This window comes from Myotis yumanensis, unplaced genomic scaffold, assembly GCF_028538775.1.
Source record: "Myotis yumanensis isolate MYYU_CA2020_CCGP unplaced genomic scaffold, mMyoYum1.0.hap1 SCAF_14, whole genome shotgun sequence".
Taxonomy (NCBI): Eukaryota; Metazoa; Chordata; class Mammalia; order Chiroptera; family Vespertilionidae; genus Myotis; species Myotis yumanensis.
The window spans coordinates 18,970,003-18,993,080 of record NW_027223765.1 but is presented as its reverse complement, the minus strand read 5'-3'; positions in this window follow the sequence as shown (position 1 = coordinate 18,993,080).

The following is a 23,078-nucleotide window of genomic DNA, read 5'->3' as shown; positions in this document are numbered from 1 at the left end:
TCTAATCAATAAACATCAGCCCTTTTTTTAAATTTAAATGAAAGTCAGCAGGTCGTCAATAGATTGAGGATAACTAGGACTAATAATTGTCTGACTTCATTTGGAAAATTGATGGACTGTACCCACCAGAGGCTTGTGGGCACAGGAGTGCTGAAGAATATTAGGAGAAAGAAGTCTAGAGAAGTAGGACAGTTCTAATGGGCATCTGCATGTGGGGAGGCTTCCCGGCTTTCATATGACTGAAGAAGGAAACCAATAACTAAAGGCTTTGTCCAGTAACGAAACCTGAGCTGTAGGATGAAGGGGCAGGTCTGAGTCTGAATGCGCCCAGAGGCATAAACAGCACTTCTCAGGACCCCGTCCAACAAAGAGAAGCACAAAATCCAAAAGGAGAGCAAGGCATTCTACTCCAGTGATCCATTGCTGCATAACAAACCATCCCAAATGGAGAGGTGTAAGGCAGTTATCATTTTTTCACATCTCATGATTCTGAGAGCCAGAAATTCAGACAGGGCAGCCATGGGAAAGGCTCACCTTTGCTCACAATGTCTGGGTCCTGTGCTGGGACAGCAGTGGAAGGGATGGGGTTGTATGGGGTTGTTTCAGACAGTTGGGCACTGGGATTATCTTGAGACTTCTTCACTCACAGGCCTGGCTTGAATGACTCAAAATCTGGACATAGCAGGACTACTGACTAAAGCACACATGTGGTTTCTCCATGAAGCCTGGCAACTGGGTTCCGAGAGACCACATCCCATGAGGAAACACCTGGGACAAAATGTTCCATGAAAGTACATGGCCTTTTATGAGCTAATCTCAAAGGCCACATAACATCATTTCTGCCATACTCTACTGGTCAAAGCAATGATTGACCAGCCAAGATTCTAGGTGAAGAGACACACTGAACTTCTTGATTGAAGGAAGATCAAAGAATCTGGAGCTATCTCTTAAAACCATAACACATTCTTCCCCACTTTGGCTTTACCATCTCACTGAACCTCACAGTGGCAAACACATATTTGTTTGTTGATATGGTGGCCCATTTGTAATCACCTATGAGATACCCACTCGGGACACCTAAAGCCAGAAGAACTAGCTAAGTCTTAATAATATAGTTCCACTTGTAAGCACAGGATGCAGAAATCTGGACAGCGGGTAAGAGGAACATGGCTTATACTTAAGAATGGTCAGATAAAACAGGGCAACCAACGAGGAAATCCACAAGGACTATAAAAGACAGAAACTAAGCCACCCCTTACTGCAATGCTACCCAATTCTGGATGGCTGCAGATTGCAAACTAGATGAGCTATTTTGTCCTGTTGAAGTAAGAAAACAAGCTGTGCTTTTCAAGCCAACTCTTTAAGACAACCTTGAGTCTTCAATAAAGAACTGCATAATGCTCTTCAAAAATGCCAGCCACGAACCCTCATGGAAATGCAGGCTTCATGAGTAGGAGAGAAGAGGACTTCACATTCGGAACTGGCTTTTCAGCCATACAAACACACTCCCTCACATCTTTAAAAATAAAACAAATCACACAAAATTTATGTCTACGCACTTGATCATCCTGAAAACTCAGAGGGAATTTGAGCCAGAAGGGAGGAAATTAACCTCTTTCCACAAAGGATAAATATCTGCCCCATTATTTATGGAGAATGCAAATCATCCTAGCAGCAGTCTATTGGCACTGGCTGTTATTTACCTAATTAAATGGCTACACAAGCCTCAGAATGCCATGTCTCCTGCCAGCTGACCCTATTCCCACGACCTTCCCTCCACAGAGTTCAGGAGAACCTGACACTTGAGAAAGACATAGCGCTTTAACTGAGAGGGAAATACGGATTTGTACATGAAGGGGGTTAGGTGGTGAGAGCTTTTTGATTAGTTTATGTCATCAAAGCCTCTATGACCACTGTGCATGAAAAATTGTCCTGTTTTTTTTAAAAAAAATTCAGAGGACAGTTGGCCTCATTGTTTTTTTATTATCACACAGCTAAATTTTGCATGCAACTTGTATCACTGTTTATGCTGGGTTGTTGTTTTTTTTTTTAATTACAGAGCTCAGCATTTCCTACACTTGGTTTTGCCACTAAAATCTCGACTCTTGGGCAATGTTGAACTCCTGAGTTTTCTTTGGGCACTAGAGTTAAGAGCCCATGATAGAGAATATGTAGGTGAAATCGTAATGAGAAGTTTCATGCTGGATTATCTCACCTACCCTCAGAGCCGAAAGCTAATGGGTCCATGCTGAAGTCTACTTATAAATGAACCTTCACAGCCTCTCTCTTCTTTTTCCCCAAGACCTCCTCCTCAGTGCTTCTTTTATGGCTATAACCAGGGATTTTGAAAACATTTTCATTGAATTTTATTAACTATAAAGGGGGGGATACATTTTTACATATGTAATATAGAATATTTCCAACATTCTCATGCCCCCTCTTAATCAATTGAATCATGATAGATTAGTTTTGCCTGTTCATGAACTTCTTATAAGTGCAATCAAACAGTCTACAGTTTGTATACTACTGCTTCTTTCATTTATCATTGTGATTTTAAAATTCATCTGTGTTGTTTTATATTCCATTGTATAAGTATATAACAGTTTATCTGGAGATATTCTACTGCTGCAGATCCATTCTACTGGTGATAACGTCTTGAGTCTTTTTCCCCTATTTGTTATCCTAGCCAGATATCAATCAGCTCTATCCTGAAAGGAGACAGTCAGATCCATCTAGAAGCTATGAGATTCCAGGTTCCTCGAGGTGAGTAGATGAAGGAGATTACACTCAAGCATTTGAAGTCCTACCCTGGAGGAGATTGTAGGTTCTTTAAAATCTTCTAAGTGAAACAACCAAAAAATAGTTGCAATAGCATTTCCTTGCTAATGCTGATCCCTTTCAAAGTTTAACTTATATGTTCAACTAATGGATTTTTTTAGCACCTACTGTATGCCAGGTATTTTTTAGATCCTAGGAATGAGAGTTAACAGAATACACTATGGAAAAGAGGTACCATTATGCTAACAAGTTTCTATCTTTACTGCATCTTGCTGAAAACTCCCATTATATGGTACAGTGGTAGAGGAAAGAATGAAGAACTTTAGGGAGAAAGATGATCCTGCCTCACAGTAATTCCTTCCTTTGGCTCATGGCATGCAGAATCTCATTTGATTCTTATAACAATCAAAGAGAATGAAGCAGAAATAATAAGTTCAATTTTACAAATAAAAAAACTCAGGATTTGAAGATCATAATCGACTAACCCAAGGACACTCAATTACTAAGTTCCTAATCCAATACTCATAACCATCCTTTTGGCATCTGGCCTTCTATATTATTTTCCTGATATATTTGCTCTAGTGATCATAAAACATAATTTTTATTGGCTACTTCCTTTTTGCCAGCCACTGTGGCAATTTATGACATACACTGAGTAGCCAGATTATTATGACCACCCGACGTTTGTAGGCAAATTAGCTATAATTTCGCACTGAAGTTGCTAGAGGGCCAGATGATTATAAACGTCTGAATAGCACAACATACCTAAGTATCACTGCTGATCAAGTTCATCCTATCATGTTGATGGCGTATCCCAATGGAGATAGCTTCTTCCAACAAGACAATGCGCCATGCCACGGTGCTCGTATTGTGCAGGAGTGCTTTCAAGAACATGAGGGAGACTTTACCTTGCTTAGGTGGCCCCCACAATCACCAGATCTCAATCCAATTGAGCATTTGTGGGACAAAGTTAAAAGAGCCATCAGGCAGCTGGTTCCACAACCATCAAATCTCACAGAACTGGACAGTGCTATTCATCAGGCATGGTGTCAGATTCTTCACATCACCTTTCAACATCTTGTGGAGTCAATGCCAAGAAGAATCACCGCAGTATTGAAGGGGAAAGGTGGCCCAACGAAGTACTGATGGGGTGGTCATAATAATCTGGACGGTCATAATAATCTGGCCACTCAGTGTATATCACCCTTCTTAATACTACAATGTAAATACCATTATTACCTTCCTTATTTTGCAGACCTGTAAACTTAAGATTCAGAAAACTTAAGTAACTTTTCAAAGCTATCAAATTCTAGCTAGAACTATAATTTTGGTCAAGACAAACTCACTCCAAACCTCATCTCCCAGTCATAACACTAAGCTATTACAGACAGAATAACTAGAATCTGTTGAAAAGCCTATTTGCCACCTCTGGTGTTAAATATCTTAAAATAATTTCAATGCTAACAACACCATACTGATAAATTAATATACAAACATTCTAGATATTTCCCTCCTCACCCATGATACTCATTGCGGAATTTATTTATCAGGTTCTCTCTTTAGCCTCTGTAAAATGTTCAGAATGTGAGATTAGATGATTTGCCCTTTTACCATTTGATCCCTAGCAACATCTATCTATAGCCTTCAGTGTAATTAAAGATGTGTCAAACCATCAGTGCTGTGAGCAGACTTGACTTTTGCTCAGAAAATATAAAGTATCCATTTCAGAGCCAACACTTTATAAAGATTCTTGAAGATAAATAAGTTAATAATACTATGATATCTCCTCCATGATGTCCTCTATTATTAAATCCAAACATTACCTTACCTTTCTCTTTAAAAATTCCAATTTAGAATGCTTTCTGATAAAAATTTTCTATTGGTTTCATTAACTTCCATTTGCTGTTTCAATGTATTCTATCAAATTATATACCATTTAGAGTCAGATGAGACATCCCAGACTATGATGCTATAGATGGAGACGTTTAGTTCCACAAAGTTTCCTATGTGTCCAGCATCCCCCAGTGTGTTGATGACAAAGCCAGGACTGTGTCTGGCCCTGGTCTCTGACGCCCAGCACAGTGATGACATTTTCCCACCCTTCTTTATGTGTTAGCTGTACTAGCATCTTAACATTCTCCCTCTCCAATAAAGTTTAGAAACTCAGACTACAGTTATCTCCACAACCCTTCATAAAGCCATAAAGTAATCTATGTAAACAAATTTTCACACACTTTAGAGTTCAGCAAACTCTTTCAGATCTGGTTCAAACAGGGTTGCACTGACTCCCTCAGACAGAATGAGTCATTCTGTCATCATGTTCCCAGAGAGTTGTGCTCATTTCTCAACTATAATAGTGACCACATTGTATTCTAACTTGTCTGTTCAAACATTGCCTTTGCTACAAGGCTGTGAGATCATCAAGGCAAAGATGGTACCTTAATCCACCTCATGAGCCCCAGCTCCTTGCATAGAATATGCCCTCAGAAAAAGTCCTTATGAATGAATGTGTTTTGGAATCAATCAGTTATTAGAGATCACTTTGCTGCTGAGCTCAAAGAAATGGAACAATTGAAAAGAACACCTTTGTTTAAGTAAGGCAGTGGTTCTCAACCTTCCTAATGCCGCGACCTTTTAATACAGTTCCTCATGTTGTGGTGACCCCCAATTTCATTGTTACAAATTGAACATAATTAAAGCATAGTGACTAATCACAAAATCAATATGTAGTTATATATGTGCTTTCCGATGGTCTTAGGCGACCCCGTGAAAGGGTCGTTTGACCCCTAAAGGGGTCGCGACCCACAGGTTGAGAACCGCTGAAGTAAAGCAAAGTAGACAGTTGAAGGGATTATTCTGGGAGGGAGAAGGGAGGTGATTGTATCAATCTGGACCCAATTAGGAAGTCAGGAGACAGTAATTAAGCAGAAGTTTAATATAAAGAATTACTAAACTTTGACAGGAGATGTAATTACTAAACTCCTACAAAGATGTAAAGAGAACTCTAAAGGATACTCTTAAAAAAAGGAAGACTGTCCAAGGAAAGACGAACTTGAAACAAGGGTCCGCTCCCCAGGCTGAAGCTCAGACCTTATGGAAGAAGTGAGGTGAAAAATGTCACTGTCTTGCCTGGGCCATGGCTGGGCCAGAGTTGCTGGGCAAGCATTGGCCACTCTCCTGGGCATCGGAGAGCTATGGCTGGCAAGTGGGCCTGCAGAGGAAGTCGGGTGCTGCTGCAGGTAAAGGCCTGGAGGGCACGGTGTCCACAGGAAGCCAACCTCGGGGGCAGGAGTTGGCAGAAAGAGTCAGAGTGCCACTGTGGGCACAGGGCATGGAACATGCCATATACATGTCAGGATGGCCAGAGCAAGGTGGTCCCTGGGCCCAGGCTGGGGCTGCACATTTGCTCAGGGACTGACACTTGGGTGCACAGCTGGGGCAGAGCACCCCCTGACATCCCCTCATACTGGAACCCCTGCCTGAGGGCTGCAGGCATAGGAGAAAACAAGCACAGCCGCCAGAACCACCGAGAGCCTCTTCCCACGGCAGTGACCTTCTAGCTCGCTCCACTGACACAACCGCGCATCACACCCCTGAGACACAGCAGTGCTGGAAAAGTCTGGTCTAGGATCACACCGAGATCCAACACCCAACAAATGAAAGATCTTTGGACCTAAGTCACAGCGTCTTCTCGCCTTCCGTTTGCTCAGGTGCACAATGAGGACAGTAACCCCATCTATCTCATGGTGTAAATATAAAAACCTGGAACACGTGGAACAATGACACACATGGAACAATGACACACATGGAACAATGACACACATGGAACAATGACACACATGTGGTGGCCGGAGAACAGCGCCTGGTACATAATAATAATTCCATAAATGTTTGCTCTTATCCCTTTCAAGGCTGGGAAAAGCAGGACTGGAATCAGACCCCAGGGTGCACCTAGTCCCGCTCTTAGGGACACAGGTCTATGGAGCAGGCACTGCCCCAGGGCCTGACTGACTGGCTGTCACGTGGACCCTGTCCCACTTTTTTTAGACATTTTCCGTCGACCTTATTTCCATGGTCTGTTTAACAGTCTGAAAGAGCAGCTTTAGACCACTTACCTGGTCAGCGGCCTGCGCGGGGCGGCGGGGACCAGGCCCCAGGGTGGCTGCGCGCCCAGCCGCCTGCAGGGCCACGCTGGGCAGGGAGGCACCTGCGGCCCCTTCAGACCCGCCTGCGCCCTCAGGTTGCGTAGCAGTGAGTTGGGAATTCCTGACACTCTGCAATTCCTCCCTGGGCACAGCCTTTTCAGGGTCTCCGTGGGAGTGGAGATTGGGGGGAGGGGCCGACCTCCCACGCGAGTTCGCGGGGTGGTGCCGCACATGCGCAGGACCTCCCGGGCCAGCGTCCCCAGCCTGAACCCCTGAGTGAGCTCCCTGGGGGTTGCACGGGAGGTATCGTCCCCAGAGCACAGAGCAGAGTCTGAGTTCCGCAGAGTGGTGGTAGGCAGGTTTGCACAAGCCACCTGTGCGAGGCGGTCTGCTGGCCCTGGGATCAGGAGCCACCAGGAGTGAGGGAGCCAGCACTGGGAGCTCGCTGGCCGGTATCCCTGGAGGATGTAACACCGACATCAGCAGGGTTTTCAACGGCAACAATGACATGAGCTGCCCGCAGAAGCTTCTCCCGAGTTCTCATCAGATTTATGATGTCGATGCCATCACTTGGCCATTTGGAGGTCAATGTGGGCGCCACCTACGTGGGTGCTTGCTGCAAGGAACTTGAGGACATCCTCCTCCTTCCTCTGCAGGACATCAAGGGCTCTGGACACTGAAAATGTCCCTTTAAGCTACCTAACGCGGGAAACCAGAGCAATGCCGCACGGGCCCCTCTCTGGGTTGTGCGAACAGGTTCTTGCCGCTTTTAACATCCCATTTTTCCGTCTCTCAGGTCTGAGAGCCCCGCCTTCTGCTCCATACCAGGAAAACCCACTTTGGAGTATACCCTGAGCCTGGCTTCCCGAAGCATAACCTGGAAGACAACTGTAAGGTGAGTTGGCTGCACTGAGAAATGTTGAAGACGTTTACAAGACAAAAGTAGCAATCCAACAGGACAGTTTTTCCAAGTCTGTACTTTTAGAAAATCTTCCTCGGGCAGGTTTTGAGATACTTCTGCGGGGATTTTTTTCAGAGCCCGCTTGATTAGAAGCAATGGCAAAAACTAGAAACCAGCCTGTTTATGCTGAGAGTAGATTAGATGACTTCTTATTTTGGGGGGGTTGGGGGGGTGGCATGAAAAGAGTCCCAAAATATAGGGCACAGAGAAAGTAGGTTTTGAAGACACCTGTGAAGGGAATGGGGGAGGGGAGGTCCATCTAGGACAGTGATGGCGAACCTATGACACGCGTGTCAGAGGTGACACGCGAACTCATTTTTTTGGTTGATTTTTCTTTGTTAAATGGCATTTAAATATATAAAATAAATATCAAAAATATAAGTCCTTACAGAGGCAGAGCAGCATCGAACAGACTGTCAAACTGCAGCGGGAAGGCTGGGGAGGGTTGGGGGGTGGAAGGTGGGGGGGTAAAGAGATCAACCGAAGGACTTGTATGCATGCATATAAGCATAACCAATGGACACAAGACACTGGAGGGCAGGGGAAGCCGGGGGAATGTCAAGGGGGGGGGAAAGGTGACATATGTAATACTCTTTGTAATACTTTAAGCAATAAAACAAAATGTAAAATATATATATATATATATATATATATATATATATATATATGTCTTTGTTTTACTATGGTTGCATATATCAAAAAATTTCTATATGTGAAACAGCACCAGAGTTAAGTTAGGGTTTTTCAAAATGCTGACACTCCGAGCTCAAAAGGTTCGCCATCACTGATCTAGGAAGACTGAAAAGAGCAGTGCTTCTCAAACTGTGAGGTGCATATGGGTCCCCTGGAGGTCTGGGTACCATGCAGGTTCTGATTTAGCAGGTGCGGGGTGGGGCCTGAGAGTCTGCATTTCTAGAGAGCTGCTGGTCCACAGACCACGCTCTGAGCAGGCAGTCCAGATGTCCAGGAGCCTCTATGCCTTTGGGGTATGAGGCAAAAGACAGCTTTCCAACTTAAATTTTTTGCTTGGAGTCAAGAAAGTCATTGCAGAAGCCTGCTTTCCAAATTATCATCTAGAGCAGTGGTTCTCAACCTTCCTAATGCCACGACCCTTTAATACAGTTCCTCATGTTGTGGTGACCCCCAACCATAAAATTATTTTCGTTGCTACTTCATAACTGTAATTTTGCTGCTGTTATGAATCGTAATGTAAATATCTAATATGCAGGATGTATTTTTATTGTTACAAATTGAACATAATTAAAGCATAGTGATTAATCACAAAAACAATATGTAATTATATATGTGTTTTCCGATGGTCTTAGGTGACCCCTGTGAAAGGGTCGATCGACCCCCAAAGGGGTCGCGACCCACAGGTTGAGAACCGCTGATCTAGAAGAAATGAGCTTCAGAAATGCCACATTTTAAAATAACGTCAAAAACACAGTAATTGAATTCACAAAACAGGTCAGAAATCACTTTAAAAGATCATCAGATTATACCAGGGCTTCCCCAAATCAAGGGATCCTTAGTGGCTTTGTCATCTTTTCACAGTGTCCTAGCCCAAAAGAAATAACCAAGTGTTCTATTTACTAAGCATAACGCTTAGTAAGATTTTTCGTTTTTGTCCTAACAACTTAGTCACCCTTTGAAAAAGTAATATACATACACTGAAAGGAAGTATGTTTTTACTTCATCCTAAAATAAGCACAAGAGCTTACTAATTGGGATGTGTGCATTTACTGGGCACTGCACAACTTCTCAAACTCTAATCAGATTGGACACTGCCGCCCCATCCCCCATTCCATTTTGCTTTTCATGTAGTAATTGCTATTTATGGCAGCAGTTGTTAAAAAAAAAAAAACCTTTGCAAATATATGATACCACTGAGAGGAATATAGTGCCATTGTATTAAAGAAACTCTAAACTATCTTGGGATAGTAGCTTATGTGATATACTATGAAAATTGAATATAGCTATACTTCCCTCAAAAACTGAACATGTTTGGAGGCACCCTAAGGTAACTTGGCTCAGTTTGGAAACTACAGTAACATAACCTTTACAAGTCCTAATCATGACCAAAGGCAAAGTAAGAATTCCAAAAAAAAAAGATAGAAACTTTTGCAAGGAATGCGTACAAACAATGCAACAAAATTTCCCTGAGATGTTAAAGATAAATCAATTCTTCTCTGGCTTGTTAGAACAAAAGCATACCCTTCCTAAGTTAAGATTAGGATCCTTAAAGCAAAATGTTAATCACCTTTTGAAGGAAAGTTATCTTCCTTATATTTTCCTAGTACCAATACATTATTTTCCCATCATAAAAATTACTTAGCATGTAATTATTATTGTTCTTTTATTTTTTTTACATTCACCTTCTATTGCCTTGACAGTTGATTTTAAATTAAACGTAAGGAGCAATTTTGAACATTCAAGCTTCACACACACACACACAAAAAGGAAACTTGATTGATTCAAAGTTTTACTCTATGTATCTACAATTTCCCAGTAGTCCTATTTCTCAATCAGAATTTGAATAATCTTTACAACTTGTATTCCCCCAAACTCAGATTTAATGACTCAGTAGGTTCAGAAAGAGAAATAACAGCTGCAGCTCATCCTGCTTGCTATTCAGTAATGACAACGTTATACCACATTAGCAATTGTGACATTAATAAAAAGGAGCCCATAGGATTAACTAAAGACAGCTGACTTTAGTCAAATGTAGGTCAGGCTTTGTTTGCTCAGAAGCTGGTAATAAATTCCCAGGTAAGTGCTCTCATGTGTCACACATATATGTCAGGAGCATAATTTCAGCCCCACTAAATGATTCACATTTTTAAGTTTCTATAAGCCATTTTTGAATTATTGTTAAGCATTTAATTCCACTGCCAGGCCTATGGGCTCCTTAAAATTATTAACTTATGTGACATTACAGCATGTTTTTCCTTTAGGCACCACTTAAGAACACCTTGGAGAATTTCGAGTTCACCTTCCAGATACTGAATTCTTACTAAAAGAGGCTCAGGGGTCACCCCTAATTTATAGCATAATTATGGGGGAAACGGTGTTGATGGCTAAGCTAGCCATCTGTAATCGCAAAGTCCACATTTTCACGGGAAATGTCATTGTAAGCCTAACGTGTATATTGCATTCTTAATCAAGTCTTGTGGTCTGCTTTCTACAAATCAGAAGTCCAGAACTACACAAACCTAAAATGTATTTTAAAATCATAAACACTTTGGAAACGGTTTAGCAGTTTCTTAAAATGTTAGTCATATCCCTGCCATATGATCCAGCCATTGCACCCTAAGGTGTTTGTCTGAGAAATGGAACCATATGTCCATAAAAAACCCTGTACAAAAATGTACATAGCAGCCCTATTCATAATGACTCAGAACTGGAAACAACCCAAACCAACTGGATAATGGCTAAACAAATAATGGTATGTTTATATACCAGAATAGTACTCAGTATTAGAAATGAAGAAACTAGAGATCTATGCAACCATCATGAATGAATTTCTAAAACACTGTTTAGTGAAAGAACATTATGTACAAAACAGTGAATGTTGCATGATTCCATTTATGTCAAATTTGAAGATAACAAGAGATTTTTTCATGACATGTTGTTGGGTCAAATGAAGTTTATGGATTAGGTACAAGGACAATTAGGAAATTGAGTGACCATACCTGCATCATCCTAGATTTCTCGTGGCAGATCAAAGCGTTCTATATTCAATTTGTTTAGCATTTTTATCAATTATTTTCCTGAATACCTAAGGGCATAGCCATCAACTTCATGTAGACCAAATGTGTATGTTGGACAAGAGATGAGAATCTAAACTATCTTGACAGGCTACAGCAGTTGTTTAGATATAATAAGGTGAAACTTTACAAGGACAGCTATTAAGTAGCTGAATTGTTTCTAAAACACCGCTCTCCAAGTACAGGATGCCACACCAACAGGACATTAGAAAAAGCAGCTTTGGGGTTATAATTAATAAGTTTAGTGTCAATTAACAATGAAATCTAACTCTTAAAGAAGTTAGCATGACCTTGGGTTGCATCAAGAAAGATAGAAACTTCAATACAAAGAAGGTGAAAATCATGTACTATTCTCCATAATAGGCTTACATTAAAATATTCCGTTAAGTTTTTAGTGAGATGCTTGTGTGGGAGGGGAAATGAGTAAAACTAGATCAGAGAAGGAAAAAAAGGTATGTTCTGATCTATGGTTTTCTTAAGGACAGGGACCATGTCTGAATCATTTCAACATCATCGTCAACTATCTTGATTCCTGACATGACCATAATTATTATTTAAAAATAAATGTTTATATATCGATAAAACTCAGATTGATGGCTTAGGCTTTTTAGTCTAGAGAAGAGAGGACTGAAGGAGTAACACAAAGAGGATAGGGAAGATGTGACTATAGTAACTCTGGCAGGTTACAGACAGCTGCAAAATCTTTGTCCATTTACTCCACAAGAAGTGTGGTTACAGTTCCCAACCCTGTAGCTGGTCTGAATCTGTGACCCTACTCTGACCAAGAGAATATAGGGAAAGTGATACAGTACCAATCCCCAGTTTTTAAGAAAACTGACAGCTTCCTTTTCCTCTCTCTTAGAACCCAGCCACCTTGTTATAAGGGATTTCAAGCAGCTAAAAAGGCAGGCCCACATGCAGCAGAATGGAGGCACCCAGCCAACAGTTCCAGCCCAACTCCCTGCCAGCCCATGTAAGTGAACCATTTGGAAGTGTATCCTTTCCTCATCAAGCTACCCCGGCTAACGCCTCATGGAGCAAAAATGAGCTTTCCCCCACTGAGTTTTGCCAAATTGCAAGATCATTAGCAAAAATATTATTGTTATTATGCTGGGCCAGAGTGTTGGGGTGGTTTGTTATACAGCAATAGAAAAATGAAACGGTAAACTTCTTCAAATATATGAAGAGCTATCATATATATGGCCCCATGGGCTAGAATTAGAACCAATATGCATCACTTGGAAAGACTCACCGAGAGGCGGGCTGGAGCCGCAAAGATAAGACTGAGCAGGAACATCTAGAAGAAGAGAGTGCCAGTGTTGTGGGACTCATCTGGCATGAGGACTGGCCTCGAGGAAACAAGCCAAGAATCTAGATTAGAATCCTCAAAGGTACGTGGCCAGCTTAGCCTCAATTTTGGATGGCATCATTTCCAAGGGTTCCATCTGCACTGGCAGATGTGGGCATCATAGTGCCAGGGGAGGACCATTCCGGTCAAACCCCAGCCATTCGATTGCTGGGGAGAGAGGGGCAGGAAAAGCCTGGAAGGTTGTCAAGACACCACTTACGATAAGATTCAGGGTAGGCTATCAATCCCAGAGGGCTCCTATAGTGACCACCCAAAACCAGAAAGAAGGAAAGGCACAGGCCTGGGCACCAGAGCAGGAGCTTATAAGGTGTCGTTTGGAATAAGGGCACACCTGAGACCTAGAGACCTCAGACATGGTCTTGATCCCATCCTCTGATGGCAATGCAAATCCTAATGTGCCACCGGGCTTGATTAAGATTAGCTCAGAAACGTATCGATTAAGGAATTGGCTCAGGAATTAGAATGGGCAAGTAGGCAGCAGGTGGCTCTTCGGTAGGTTTAGCTGTTTGAGGATCAGATAAGAGGCTTCTGAGGGGCGTTAGAGAAAAACAGGTTTCACTGTAACACAAGGAAGGACTTTCTCAGCCAGAGGGGCGTAGTCCCATGATTGCAGAAGCTTGAATTATCACCTGCTGTGAGATCTATAGAGAAGATGCATTCCTCTGATAAGAGCTACATCAAATAACTTTTAAATTTCCAGCCAAGATTTCCTGGTATTGAAAATACAGCATGTGAGGGCACACTGCTTGCACAGAGTACAGAGGTGCTCGAGAACGGTGGCTGGATGGACAGATGGATGCACAAATAGATGGATGGATGGATGGATGGATGGATGGATGGATGGATGAAAAATTCAGTCTGACATTTTCAAGTATTCAGCACCACATGTCCATGAACACATGCGCTGGATAAAACAAATTGGACTCCAGAGAAAAGAAATTAAAATGTATTTGTGCCTCAAACAGTTTGCCAAACACTTATCTTTGAGTACCCAGATATATGCTGCATTTCTGTGCTTATGAAAGCAATTTCCTAAGGAAATTAGAATTTCATATGACAGTCTCCTCCTTTGTCCAGAGTGGCTGAGTCTGAGCAGAAATCCCTGTGACCTTGTCTACATGGAAATCGTCAATCTGGCGCAGCTGTGCTCGGATAGGACCCCAAGCTCCAGTCCAGAGAAAGACTTAAGCAACAAGCAGTAATGACCCCCAATGTCCATCACTTCCCTGTCTTTTCTACCAGCTGATTTCTCTTCTTGCATTTGGTACATGCCTTGTACCTCTTTAACCATTGATCCTGTCATTCCCACCATGGGACAAGTCTGCAGACCCCTGGCACAGAGTGCATACTGTCCCCTCAACACCAGGGCTCTTCCTTGCAAAGGTTTTATTTAAATAAATTTTCTGATACCTTCTGACACAAAGAACATCTTGCTCTTTAAAGCAGAGGATGAAGCTCTGAGTTCTAAGAGTGGTATGTGTAAATATATATATATATATATATATATATATATATATATATATATATATCCTGACCCAGAGTCAGAAAAAAATTTTACATCACAACCTAGGACACCGAATATATATAAAGCAACATTTCACCTTTCTATGTGCCATGCATTCTAATATTTTCTATTCTATTTTCTTTTTAAGCCACAGGTCAGAACTCACTAATTTGATTTTATGACACACTAATGCATGAGGACTGTGGTCTGAAAAGGACTGCTTAACGAATAATTGTCAATTAGTATTTACAGGGAGTGTAGCAGTGAACCACATGCCCCCAAACTATGTTATCAACATTAGAAGCAAAGCCCAGATCCCCTAAAAACTATAAATAATGTAAACATTTTCTAAGAATGAAATTAGTAAGAGTTAATACATAATGGATGAGATTAGCTAAGTGTAGAAATTAATTCAAGGAAATGTAGGGCTGCGGGGATTTGAATGTACTGGTGTCCAATCAAGGTGTCCAGGCTGTACAGTGTGACTGGAGTCTTACCGCTTTGTAATGCTAATATGAAAATTTGAGACCTGACAGTTTTATTTTGCCCTGTCTGAAGAAATCCTGTTGCTAGCAGGAATTGACTGCACTGGGGTCTTGTAAGTCAAAATACAAAGACTTTTTTAGTGGGTCCCCCGTCCAGGGCCTCTGAATACAAATCCCCGGTCTGCTCAGCAGCTCGGGGCCATGAGACATGCCTGGCTCAAAGACATGCGTCCCCGTTCTCTTCATTTGGATCCACGACACAACTTGTGTTTTAAACATTAGTTTCTCTTACTCGTTTCCCTAAAGTGGTGAGGACATCCTACCCAGCTTCTATGAATTTCTCACCTGCTTGCCAGTTACATTTTTTCATTGTCAATGAATAGACCAGGATCTTGATGACTATAAATCAGTCTCGTGGGTTTGGTTCTATGGTCCTTCCTTTGCTGAATGAAACATCAAGGTTGCGCACGGCAAAGAAGCAGACCTGGAATAGGGCAGCCCTGCTGGGACAATGGCCCTCAGGAGAAAGCCTGCCCGGGCAGCCAGCCAGCCTGTCTCAGAGAAATCCCTCTCTCAACTCCATCACTCGACCTATAACAAGTTATTCAGAGGTTGATAAATGACAACCCAAATAAAAACGTATTGGTTTTGTAGAGAAAAGCATTGACTTAGCATTTCTTTAGCCAGCTGGAGCGAGGGAATATTACTGAGACTCTGTCGAATGTGCTTTCCCACACCAGGGCTGTGTAGGGTCCAAACTTCCACAGACTCAAGTTAATATTTTTAAGGGCAGACAAAGCAATTTGTGTCAGAGGGGGTGATGGCCATATCATGCCTTAGTATTTCAAATCAACTGCTTGGGCTGGCTTACCATTGCTCCTCAGCATCATTCATTCATCCCACACCCATTTTGTGAGCACCCAGGTGGAGGGGTCACAAAAGAGATAAGGAAGGCTCTGCCCTCAAGGAGAGAAAAGACTGGACCAGAAGGATAAACACTTATAAACCTGTGAGAAATAGTGTTACATGCAACATACAGTCATGGGATGAAGTAGGATTGGCTCTACTTGAGAGAGGAAGATGAAAGATTTCACAGGGGAGACGACTGAGGTGGGTTGTGGGGGGAAATTAGAGATCAAGAAGCAGACCAGTGGAGAATTCGAGGGAGAGAGAACACACACAGGGGTTTTGGACTGGACTGGTCAGGGCAGCTCCCATGAGTTTAAAGGGGACGTTTTTATTGTTGCAGATTTGCTTTATTTGTAAGGAGAAGCGTCTTATCATCAAATTTGCACCTATTCAATGACTCCCTGGCAGAAAGGCAACATGGCCTGGAGGAGTTGGCAATACTAGACACAAGGTCTAAAAAGGTTACTTGGTATCTCAGACACTAGATTTGTTGGGAGTTGTTTAGAAACTGACCCACACACACAGAGCTATTGTGCTGGCTTCTGTTTTGTTTTCTTACAAAAATGGAATTAAAACTCGTGTGAACACTGGCTACAAGAAATGCAGGTAGTTTTCATGGTGGCGTGTTTTGATTATATTTCCAAACCCATCCAAAATGATAGGAGAACCTTTTTTGTAGGAAAGCAGTACACTTGCAGCTAATTTTTCAAACACATGATTTGTCTCTTTTTATGTAATCTTAAACATATGATTGTGTGAAAGGGCATTCATTAGACGAGCACTGCCTGGCAACTTGCTGCTCTGTTTCCTAGATTATTATGTGTAGGAGGAACAGTCTTCAATTCCCACTTCTGGATGAATGAGGTCCCAGAGCACCGAGGACCCAACCAGGAGGGAGGGTGGATGCCAGATGCCCAGGTATTAGTGATGCCAGATGCCCATCAGGTATTAGTGATGCGCCACAGAGGTGTCAGGATGGCTGTGTAGAAGTGTCTAGCCCAAGCCACACACCAGGGAGGCAACATCCAGGTGTGCAGGCAACAAGAGGCAGGGGAGATGGTTCAAAGCCAACACTGTGAGAAGAGACCAACCAATGAACAGTGGCAGTGACTTTTCCCCCCAGTTCTACTGATATATAGCTCCCATACGTCACTGTATAAGTCTAAGGTATATGGCATAAAGGTTTGACTTACAGCTATTGTGAAATGATTACCACAGTAAGTATAGTTAGCATCCATCAACTCATATAGATGCAATAAAAATAGAAAGCAAAAACAAGGAAAAAAACAAATGTCCTTGTGATGAGAACTTGTAGGATTTACTCTCTTAACAATTTTCCTATACATCATGCAGCAGCGTTCCCTGTAGCCAAAACATTGTACTTTTGACAGCAGTGTTTTTATGGGATGCCATGGTTAAGGATGTATTCAGGGAGGAGAGTGCATTGAAATGATTTTCTTCCCTCATAGTTCAAAATGATTAGTGCTTCTGCCAAATGCCGGTGCTGCCCCCTACTTTGTAAACTCTCCTATGATCTCAGAAATAAACTTGATGAAGCAAATTTATTTCGAAAATCAAGGTTTGAGAGGACCCGAGGACAAGGAACAAAATCACATTTTTCCTAACTATTATAAGTTTGAGAGTTTCTTATCATTTTTCATGAGTCACAGATCCGCATAAAAATAAACAGTAAAATAACACCAATGTTGCTATGCTGTGAGAAGATGGTAAAATTGCCAATCTTTGTTTAAGCTGGCATTTGTTTGTTGATGCTTTATTCCAGGAAGAATTGGAGGTGGCTTGTTCAAGTAAGCAAATACAAACCTGTTTGTGTACCATCTTCCTGAACTACAGAATAATGATACAGCAGGGGCAGGCTAGAAGGGGCCAATTGGGGGCGGGGGGGGGGGGGGGAGACGTATGTAGTACTTTCAACAATAAAGACTTTAAAAAAGATAGAAATGAAGTTAGAAAATAATGAAAAATAAAATACATTGAAAAAAATTTGTATTTTTTTAAATACACATTTATATGAAACATATTTTAAATATCTATAATAATAAAAGCATAATATGCAAATGGACCAAACAGCTAAACAGCAGAACGACCATCTGATAACCATGTTATGACACACACTGGCTCCAGGCCAGCCAAGGTGGGTGGATGCGATTGGGGGCAGGGGGGGAGGGGGGGCGGCCGGAGCCACCATCGCCCTACAATAGCCCCGCAGAAGGAGGCCCAGGCCAGGTCCCTGGTGCCGGCAGCCAGGGGAAGGAAGGCCTACCCTTGCACAAATTTCATGTATTGGGCCTCTAGTTTTTAAATATGAAAGCAGCCACCTCAGTGCTTTCATGGATATAACTTTATAAGGTATTACCCTTCCACGTGTACATTTATAATGAAAATCATCTAGCGTAGGAGGTCAAAGTTCGAGGATTTTATTTGCTTAAAAACCAGAAAAATCAATGCAAATCAAAGACCTCTCCAGAAGTTCCCTGATTACCACTTGACATAAGAGTAAATCCAGGAAATACAAATTACATCATTGTTTTCCAGGAGTTTTAAATTAAAATGTTAATGCTAATAAGTATCATAAGTTGGTTATCATTCCAGTTGTGTGTTTTTCCTTTTATGCTGTATATCTTGCTATCCCATGCATATGTCACCACACATTCAATCAGCAACTAGGCATGTACTGTGAGTGGAACAATATTACATGCAGCTTTAGGCTTCTGTGATTGAACAGGTAATTGTTCTCTCCAGTTTCACTCACAGAAGTGGCTTCAAAGCATTTAAAGAGCTCTACAAATTCAAAATAATGATGAAAAGAAATGGATGCGCTTTTGAAAACACCGAACTAATAAGGTAGTTGGTTATACTGTGCATATTCTCATATATGAGGCTATTTGAAAACCTACCAACATTACATTACATTCGAAGCTTTATCTGCATTTTAACATAAGAACCCCTCCTCCCTATTTTTTTGAGAGATTTGCAATTTTATGAAGAAAACAAAAAATAAAATCCTCCTCCCTATTTTTAATTTATCAAAAGAGTGCAGGGAAAAATTGAGATATCATTTTGTGTTTGAGGGCTGATGCTACTATAATATGACAGTAATTATTTTTACCTGTATGGCTTACATAAGAAGGAAAAGCTTACAAATACTTACTCAAATACTTTTAAAAGCCTCTTGAGATCACTGTAACCAGATTAGTGAGGTCACGGTCAATTAATGCTTATTTACCACAAGGCTGAGGAGCAAAGCCACCGTCTTAAGAAATAAACAACTCTAAATAAAATATGTTCTCTTGCTCAAAAATTCTAGCAAATGTAGTTGCCAATAAGAAACATTAATAGTCTTGCCCTGGGTAAAGTGTGGCTCAGTTAGTGGGCGCGTTGTCCTGTACACCAAAAGGTAGTGGGTTCAATTCCCAATCAAGGCACATACACAGGTTGCGGATTCTATCCCTTGTCAGGGCGCATATGAGAGGCAATTGGTTGATGTTTCTCTCTCACATCAATGTTTCTCTTCCTCCCTTCCTATATCTCTCACAAATTAAAAAAACAACACACACACATTAATAGTCTTAAGGTTTCAAGTCAACAGGGCTTAAATCTATTAGAGAAACACTCTCAAAATTACAAGAAATCTTTTTGTCGTTCTTAGTAAACATATTTTAGACAGATGCTCAACTTTATAATGACAAGATAAAGACTATTATAAAATTAGTTTAAATATTATGATAATGGTATGTGTCAGTTTTCTACCCTTTTGTATTCTTTCTCAATAAAGGGCAATGCCATAAATCAGTGTATTGCATTTTCTAAAGTCCTTGTTTTAATGGTTTCTTTACTTTAAGGTTTTATTAAGTGACATTGTAACTATTTGGACTCTAATTTTACACTAACCAGAATGAAAGAATCTAGAACTTAAAATAATGTATACCTGCATTAGTAAAGATTCCTTTCTTTAGTCATAAAAATTCAACTGAAAAGGGCATAGTAAAACAACCGTTCTTATCTATTTTTGATGAGTGAATAAATTTATATAACCTTTTGAAAAAGCAATTTGAACATATCAAGAGCCATATTATTAGTTATCTACTGTTGCATTAAAAATGACCCCAAAACAGCAGACAATTTTATCTCACAATGTTTGTGGGTTAGGAATGCAGGGGCAGCGTAGCTGGGTAGCAGTAGTTCGGGGTCTCTCCTGAGGTTGTAGTCAACATGTTGGCTCAGGCTGCATTCATCTAAAGACTTGTCTGGGTTATAAGATTTGCTTCCAAAATGGTTCACTTCTCTGGGCGTTGGATGGAGGCCCTGGAGAAGGCTGTTAGCAGAGATTGCCACCTGGACCGCTCCATAGGGCTGTTTGACCATCCTCACAACATGTCAGCGAGCTTCCCCAGAGCAGGTGTTCCAAGAGAAAGAGAAAGCAAGGAGCAAGTTGCAAGTCTTTCACGACGTGGTCTCCAAAGTCACAACCATCACATCTGCCATACTTTTTTCATTAGAAGTAGGTCACGAAGTTCATCTCAGACTCAAGAGGAGGGGAATTACGGACCATCGCGTGAAGAAAGGAGTATTCAAAGAAATTTTAAACAGACTTGAAAGTCACAACACACTCTAAGGTATTTTGGAGAGTTATCCAAAACACACGCACACATAGACACACGCACACACATAGACACACATACGCTTTATAATTTTATTCATTGCAGTGATATTTATTTTTTTTAAAAATCACTAAAACCTTCAAGATTCAATCATCGGAAAAGTGTTGAGCAAAGTGAGATATGTGCATATTATGCAGCAATTTCAAATAATGTTTTCCAAGAATATTCAATGGCATATGCAAGGGCTTTTATTATAACATTAGATTGGAAGAGCATTATATGAAAAAAATATAAATGGAAAAACATTTTAAAGAAAGAAATCAAAATGTTTAAATCAGTTGTCTGTAGGTATTAGAAGTGAATAATATTCTTCTCACGCTACTTTTCAATATTTCTATGTAATAAAGCATCCAGTTTCCTCTATTCCCAGATTGTAGTGTACTTACATGTACTCTGTATGAAATGCTCTTTTAAAACTTACAAGTATAATCATTTATTAAACAGTTTCCTAACTTTTAAATGATCCAATTAGTGATTTGTTAATTATAAAACCTCAATTTGAAAGACACAGCAAAACAGACATTCCTATTCATTGTTGATAGTGGGGATCACCCACACTCCCCTCCACAAAGGATCTTGTTATGTTCAGAGGAGGCCTACAGCGGTGCTGGGCAGAGACAAGACATGTGCAGTGAAGGGCATTTGGAGGGCAGGTCTATGAGTACAAGCAAACTGGACAGCTCATCCTGGAAATGGACTCCTGGACCCAGAGGAAGAAGCAGGAATTGCTGTAGTACAACTGAAGCAGGTTGTGCCAGTACAACCCCCATGAACTCACATTGTAACTCTTATAAAGCCCTCTCGCAGCCATTCACCTGAGGACTTCCCAGAAAACAGATCTCAAAGAGACTTCTCTCAGGACTGGGAATCAGAGGTCTGAGCAGTTACACCCACCCTTCTTTCTCCTCTTCCTTACACACAACCTCCACCCATCCTGTTCTTCACAAGTTCCCATTACAGACCATTGTAACAGATGCTGTTTGTACTCCATTCATGTCCCTTGGAATTCTCCTTACCAGTTCTGAGCATCTAAGGGCCTGCAGGGGCAACATTTTCCGTGATTTCTTTTGAGCTATTGGACTGCTTTGACTGCAAACACAGAGAGTTTGAAAATACTCAGGAGTTCATATCTGACCCACTCACACTCAACACCCTGGTACACAAATGCACAAGTGCGCGCGCGCACACACACACACACACACACACACACAGAGCAGTTCTTACCCATGATTAATGGAACTAAGAATACAAACACCTAGCTCCCTTGTCTCAAACCTTGAGATGCAATTTATGCCCTGAGCTTCTCTGGGGATCAGTCTGAGGCTGCAAGTTGGCCTGAAACATCACTGCATTGTGCCTCTCTGTGCCTGCTCTACTGCCCCATACTCTTTTTCATTTCTCTTGGGAGCTCTTTCTTAATGACACCTTTGCACAAACTCCTCCTTCCAGAGTCACCTGCCAGGGAACTTAGGAAAAACCTGAAGGTGAGGTGGGATGTAAGTTCCTGGAGACTAGTACCTGGGATTTAAAAGTACTTCAATGCAAAGAACATCCCACACAGTAAAGAACTGCCTTGTCCAAAATGGCCATAGCACCCTGACCAAGAAACAGTTGAGGAGAGAGGGGTGGGGGGAAAACAAAGGGTACTCAGTTCAGACCAAAACCAGGGAAAGTTGAAAGTTTAGATTTGGGTGAGGAGGGGGAGTCAGCTAATGACATTGAAGAGTAGCAAGTCAGAAAGAAAACCAGGAGAGTGGAAAACCAAGAAAGGTATTTCAAAAAGAGTGTCCTCAGTGTTGGATGCCACTGAGGTCACACGAGGCAATAACAGAGAATAGGCCATTGAGTTTGCTCCACGGAAGTCACTGCTGTCCTTGACAAATGCAGTTTCTAAGGAGCAGTGAGAGGGAAGTCAGATAAACTGAAGAATGAATGGGTCTAAAGGAACAGGAGAAAGCTAGTTTGCTTGGCTTTGAATGGGTGCAGAATAATAGGAGAGTGGTTGGTAAGGAATTTAGTACAAGCGGAATTAAAAAATAACACACATGTTTATATACTAATAGGAATGATTTAATAGGGAAGGAACAATAGACGGTGCATGGGAGAAGAAAAAACAGAAAGAACATAGCTTGAGCAGGCAAGAAGGGAGGGGATCTGAATATCCCAAAATCTATATTTTGGAAGGGCCCAATTGTTGGAACAGAATGCCTGTTCTCCTCAGCAGCCCACCTTCTCCATAGGAGAAGGGAATTATCTTAATTATTTATAATGACTCACCCACCTCAAATAACACATCAAAAGATTTTCTGCTAAAGCACACACACAAAAAAAAACATCAAAATATCCCCTCCCCTCACATATTCACTTCTCATGCTCTCTGTGGTCTTGAATAATGGTCAGGGGAGGTTGGGGAGGTTCACCTTGATTTTTGAAAGGCCAAATCCTGCTTCCTTGTCTCCTATGTCCTTCTGTGACCTC